Source organism: Olea europaea, chromosome 18 (assembly GCF_002742605.1).
Source record: "Olea europaea var. sylvestris chromosome 18, O_europaea_v1, whole genome shotgun sequence".
Lineage (NCBI taxonomy): Eukaryota > Viridiplantae > Streptophyta > Magnoliopsida > Lamiales > Oleaceae > Olea > Olea europaea.
Window position 1 is genome coordinate 2,606,568 of NC_036254.1, and position 7,521 is coordinate 2,614,088.

The window sequence follows — 7,521 nt, forward strand, 5'->3', positions numbered from 1 at the left end:
GGAACGGAATCGAACCGAACGAAACCGAACCCAAATGGTTCCATAATTATATTTGGACCTGACGGTTCCATTTACTAGATACCCGAAAATTTTGGTTCAGTTCGATTCTTTTTAGAACAGAACCGAACCGACCCGCGCCCAACCCTATAATGCATGCCAAATGGCAAATGGAGTGCATAAAGTTTTTCTTTTAATTGTTTCTGGCCAAATACCAAAAAAAAAAAAAGTTATACAAAGATATTCAACATTATTCTTTTGCATTATCTCAATGTGATATTCATTGTAGCGAATATCTTTAAAAGTTAATTTCTTCTAGATTTATTATAATAAAATGCATCAACAATATATAATTTTTTATTATTTGGTAAAGATTATACAAGCTCTTTCGGAGCTTTCAATTATATTCGATGTGCCTCATATCATATGAACATTATTTTCTACTAATGTTAAGTCCAAAAAATATTTTTTATCTTGAAGAATAGTAAGTATAGTGCACTATCAATTACGCATGTGTTTTGACAACCCATTATGAATCTATAAATATAAAAAAAAAAGTATAAAAAACTTGAATTTAAATTTAAATGAGTAAACATAGTTCAATATTATGAAATTAACAATGAATAATAAAGTTTCGAATGTTTTACAAAAATAAAAATATAATTCAAACTAAATTTCTAAAATAAAGGAAAATATTAGAAACGTAGAAAACAAAATAATTTATATCAATTTATATCTTTTATCACACCACAATCATTTAAATGGTCAATATTTTCGTTTGGATCAACAAAGAAATCGAAAACATCCAAATGAGTCACATCAATTGAATCATCATAATCAGCAAAATTTGTTTTCATTTTTCCTTTTCTCTTGATTGGTTTTTGGTAGAGATCCACAAGATATTTTATCGTAGACAGGTATGTGCCTATTGTTACTTCATTTCACATTTAAAGCAACTTTTTTCATGCTCTTTTTTTGATGTGCTACTTTTGTTTGTTTTGTGCCTTTTGAAATTACTGCCTTGTTGTTGATTATTTCTTCTACTATTTATTTCACGTGCACGTCCATGTCCGTGTTCACGTCCAAGTCCAAGTCCTTATCTTGATATTGTATTTGCTTCATGCAATGGTATAGAACTAGTTGAACGTAATTCATGATTTTTCATCAATAGTTCATTATTTTGTTTCACAACAAATAAGGAAGAAATAAGTTCTAAATACTTTTTAAAAACATACTCACGATTTTACTTCTGCATGAGCACATTCAAAGGTGAAAGGTGGATAATTTTTTTTGCAACATAGCTTTATTAGTGCTTTTTTCTTCACACAATGTCAATTTAGAATTGTATTTACTAATAGTTTTGAAGTCTTACAAATGAAAATCTATCCATTCATAGCGGGCTTTAGGGAGGATAATAGTCCTCTAATGATCAAATCTTTTCAGTTAATTTTTTCAAAGAATCTATAGATCTTTCTCAATGAGATATTCAATTTTCAATCCATCGTGAAGATGTTGACAAAGAAAAATGAGTGTTTTTGCACAATCCTGCAAGGATTCTTTATTTCCATCTTTTATCTTGTCTCCCAAATCTTTTAAGACAAGATGGATATCAATATCAAGTACCCATAACAGATCATTTTTATCAAATATGTTAAATGTAGCAAACTCAATTTTTTTATATTTGGCATTTGATTAATTGCACAATAAAGCAAAAGAAAATATAACTAGTTTCAAAAAATATAATTAAACATCATATATTAATTAATCAAGTAGTTAACATTGCATAAGTTACGTATTTTCTTTCAGGGATAAACGCTTATTTAAAATAACATATTTTCGAAATATGTGTTACTTTGAGGGGCACGTTGTCTTTTACTATTACTTCTTCGAGAACATTATGTCAATATTCTTTAAAAATATAATTCATATTCTTCAGGAACAAATAATATTCTTCTGGAATATTAAAAATTATAGTTCATGCTCTTCTGGAGCAAGTAATATTTTTCAAGAATATTAATTTAATGTTGTGTTACTCAGGAGCAACAACAACTAAAAATGAATTCCATAATTAATATTTTATTGCTAAACATTACCAAAAAAGGATGAAACATTCAATTGCACACTACAATGATAATATTAATTAATCTATAAATACAAGTAAATTAACTTGAATTAGTTTACATGAATTGAGTAGAATATAACATTACATAATTTATTGGATGCACATTCGATAATAATTGATTACAAATGATACCATGTACAATCAATAATAATTTATGGTATGTATATGTATTTATATGTATGTTATAATTGATTTATGTGAGAGCAAATCAATATTATTGCTTTTCATACTATTACCATGTACAGTTAATGATTACATTATTGTACATGAATTAATTATATCAATGCAAAAGGCATGGGAATTAAGAAAGCAAACGTAGCATGAATTAATTGTGGTGGCGAATTGATTTGACAAATCAAAATGCATGAGAATCATCATAAATAACTTATTAAAATAGAAGAAAAACGGGGTGGGGTGGCAAATTGTAAATATACTTACATTTGTACACATATATTAAAATAGAGAAGAAAAACTAGCAGCCTTGTAGGTAAAGGCATGGGAATTAAGAAAGCAAACGTAGCATGAATTAATTGTGGTGGCGAATTGATTTGACAAATCAAAATGCATGAGAATCATCATAAATAACTTATTAAAATAGAAGAAAAACGGGGTGGGGTGGCAAATTGTAAATATACTTACATTTGTACACATATATTAAAATAGAGAAGAAAAACTAGCAGCCTTGTAGGTAAAAAAAATTCACACGTCATCAAATTAATTTCAGTACACGTTCTAGATGATTATGCTTAAAAAAATAACTACAAAAAAATTCACACGTCATCAAATTAATTTCAATACATGTTCTAGATTCACTAATCTCTCAAATACGCAATCAATAATACGTCCCTATTTGTTATTGTCTCAAAATACTATTTAACATAGACAACAATATTTTATATCACTTCATTACATAGTAAGTGCAGAATTGCATCTAAATGAAAAATCTATTAATGAGGGTCTAAAGAAATTAAATTTAATTCACGTTCATACTTTGCTCAATTTCAAGAATATACTTTTATATGGATTAATTTATAAATACATAAAGTTTAACAAATATTCTTCTTTATTGACAAGATCAAATTTAGAACAAGTTATCCATTTTGATCATAACATTTATTTCATAGTCAAAATGATTAATGTTTTATTATAAGTATGAATAGGTAATATATGAAAACATATGTAGAAATATAAAATTAGTTACTTTTAAGCATAGCAAAAAATGTAGTGTATAGTGTATCTAACTATTAAAATAAGTAATTTTAGATCTGATCAATAAAAATTTTCTATTATAAAATTTATTTAATTATCATAAGTAAATCTAGTCAAACGTGCATTAAATAAAATGTCTAATTTAAAAATAAGTTATTCACATTTCATACATATATGAAAATAGTGTTTAATAATTATAGCATCTTCAACAAGATTTGATTAATTGAACATTAAGCTTGGATTATAATTCAAAATAGCGCTGGGCTATGAGAAAGCAAACAATAGCATGAATTGCTTATGGTGGCGAATTGATTTGACAAATCAAAAGGCATGAGAATCATCATAAATAACTTATTAAAATAGAAAAGAAAAAGGGGTGGGCCGACGGATTGTAAATATACTCATGTTTATATACATATATTAAAATAGAGAAGAAAAAGTAGCAGCCTTGTATGTAAAAAAAAAAAAAAAAAATACATGTCACCAAATTAGTTTCAATATATGTGATAGATGATTATACTTTAAAAAAAAAAAAAATTAAAACCTTCACTAATCATTGGAAAATTAAGTTTTCGTGCAAATAATGTCCTTGTTTGAACCTTATTCTTGCCAAGAAAATGTATTTTTGAATAGTGTAATGATGTGAAATATGTGGTTAAAAAATAAAAAAAAAATTTAGATTTTCGTGTAATATTATTTTATTTAAGAATGTGTGGTTGAAATGATGTCAAAATACTGTTTAAAAATGTATTTTTTTCAGAAAAATAGGGCTCAAACAAGGGAAATATGTTATAAAAAGAGAGAAAAAAGAAAAGATACTAAAAGTCAATAGACTTGTATACAGTTTAGGAAAAATTGTAGCCACGATATCAAACATTTCATTTAATAGCAGATTTTATCCAAACCCTTCATATGTACCACCGTGAGTACAAAACATTTAGAAAAATCGCATCTCAAATTCAAAATGACGATTTCCCTCAATTTGACCAAAAAATCGTCAGTGGACTCCAAAAATAAAAAATAAACTTAATTATTTTCTCCAAATAAGGCAAGGGCATTTTTGACAAGTCACATTTCTCCTATTAAATAAAAAATTTTAAAACAAAAATTAAAACAATAACCCAGCCCCATCTCCTTCTCCTTCTCCAACCACGCACGCCCAAAACCAAAACCACTCTATCCAACCGCCACCCCCGATAGCCACCCCAAGTCATTGCTGTAGCAGAAAAAAGGGACCCCACTAACACCATCACCATCATAGTCTCAAATCTTTTCCACCACAAATAGACCACAACTAATTCACCAAAAGTCAACAAAGAAGTCTCAAAAAAAATATCAACATAAATCAAAGTTTTGAAAGGAATTTTACAGAGTTGAAAACAACAATTATTTGATGCCTTTTCTATTGTATGATCTGGTTCAACCACCACTGCCGTCGCTCCCCTTGCGCTTCGTCGAACAAAAAATTATGGGACAACAAATGGCTTGCAATTGGAAACAGAAGGTCAACTATTACTGATAGGTAGTCAGCATTGGCATATGGGTTGCTGCTTGTCGAATGAATATTGCACAAATGTCTCTAAAATCCGACCTTCACATCATCGTAATCTTGCTAAATTGCACGGATTAAATCAGATCAAGCTTTCATTTTCATTCATTTAACCACCGATTTTCCTATTCTCTTCAAAAAGAATCAGCACCATCACCTCTGCTCTTTTAGAGTTTGAGTTGTAGGTGTTGAACTTTGCTGGCAAAAAAGCGAATAATGGATAAATTCGAGGGAATTGAAAAAGTAGCAACAAAAGCCAAACACTAAAGAAGGAAGGGGATGAGCAGTGGAATGGAGTCAAAGATCTTTTCTTCGAGCGGGGATTCACTAATATTCACAGAGGTTACAGAATGGCTAGGGAAATCAAACGCGTTTGGATTTGAACTTGGATTTAGGTAGGGATAATGAAAGCGTTGGGTGCGTAGTGGGAAATACAGGGAAATAGCCTTTGGAACGTTTGGTCAATTTACATGTCAAAAATGCCCTCCATTTCAATATTATATAATAAGATACTATAATATAGAAATCCTCTATTTTAGTCCTTAAAATTAAATATTTGTTGAAATTTGATAGTTTTTATTTGATTTATTTAATTAATATTTTTAATTTGATTTATTTGATTTTTGTTCGCTCTAAATAGCAATCCCCTTATTGGTATCAGAGTCATAGAGATCATGAGAAAACCTATAAAAAATAGATTATTTGAAGTAAAAATCTTTAGATTTAGATTAACACTTAGATTTTATATAATTTTTAATAAATAAAAAATTAACTATTAGAAAATTAAAGGAATATTTATATATATGTCTTTAAAATAATAATTGATTACATACACAAATATTTACATCCTGATAAAAGCATATAGATCATATAAATTAAAATAAGAAAAATAGATAATTATTAGTGTTTAGAAGAAGAGAGAAGTAGTTATATATATTTAAAACATATTCATAATAGATTAAAAATAATGATACTAACAATAATTAAAGAACTGCCTAAAGAAATAAATAAACAAATATTAGAAAAATTAATAATAGAAAAAATAAAAGATATATATACATATGAAAAAATTATTTATATATATAAAGATGAAAAAATAATTTATATTACAAAGAAAAGTATGAGTGCAAGTAATAATACACATTTAAAATTGAATAAATTACTTATAAAAATGGAAAAAATACAAGAGGAAATACGAAATATAATAATAATACCAGAAGGAATGAGAATATCAAATAATAGACAATTAATAAAATTAAAATATGAAAGATTAAGACTTGAAAGTAGATATTTTACTATAGTAAAAGAAGAATTAGTAGATATAGATACAGCTGAGAGAAGATTTGGAAAAATAATAGATAAAAAGGAAGATAAAAGGTGCAAATTAACATATGAGTTAGAAATAAGAAAAAATTAAGATGTCAATAAGTGAATATATGGAAGAATTAAAATCATTAATAAAAATGTTAATAAATGATGTACAAAATTTAAGAAATGAAGTAAAAGAAACAATAAACAATATAAATATATTAAAAATTGAAATTAGAGAATTAAAAGAAAATAATAAAAATAAAGATAAGAAAATAGATAAAAGAAATTTATAGAAAAAGAAATTACTCGAATAAGAAAGAAACATATAGAAAAAGAGAATATGGTAATAGAAACAGTAAGTATAGATGATGAATTTAGAAAGGATATATTATAAAAAATATTAGAAGACGAAGAAGAATTTAGAGAAAAATTAAAAGTAGAAGAAAAAGAAGATAAAAATAAATGAAGAATTAGATTTATTAATAGAAAATTTTGATCAATTAAGTTTAACTGATATAAGTGAATACCAAGTTTTAATGAATATTGGAGGAGGACATAATCCAGCGGGAACCTCTAAACAAGAATTATATGATATAGATAAAAGTTATGCACCTATATATAATAAACCATATGGACAATTCTATGATAAAGTAAGAGATAGACAACCACCAAAGGGAAATAAATATAAAGATATGTTTGAATTAAATGATAATTGTGATAAACCAATTAATCATGGAGGAACAAAATTAGATTTAGATTGTAAAATAGATACTAAAAAAGTCTTATTAACTTGGGCAGATTCAATTATATTATTTTTTTATACAATAAAGATGACACATGGGAAAATACTGAAAGAAGAATAGATTTCTTAATAGCATCCTTTGAAGGAGATGTTAGAAATTGGTGGGAATGAATAATCAATGATACAAAAATATTAATAAAAAGAAATGTACAAACAGAAATAATAAAGTCAGATAGACAAGGTATAGAAAAATTAGTATAATATATTTCAGATGAATTTTTAGGAGAAAATTGGATAAGAAATACTGAAAAAGAATCAATAAGAGAAAAAAATAATGCTAGAATAAAATTAATAAATTTAACAATATGTGATATGTGTAAAATTAAATAATATACTTGTGAATTTAAAAATTACTATTATGTTCAATTTTTTAGTAATGAAAATCAAGAAGAATACCAGACATGTACTATAATAAGTTACCGGGTTCATGGAAAATATATTTTAAAATAGAATTTGAAAAATATGTTAGAGATAATATTGGAATACCTATAACTTTAGGTTCAAGAATAAAATTTTTATTTGAAAGACTTG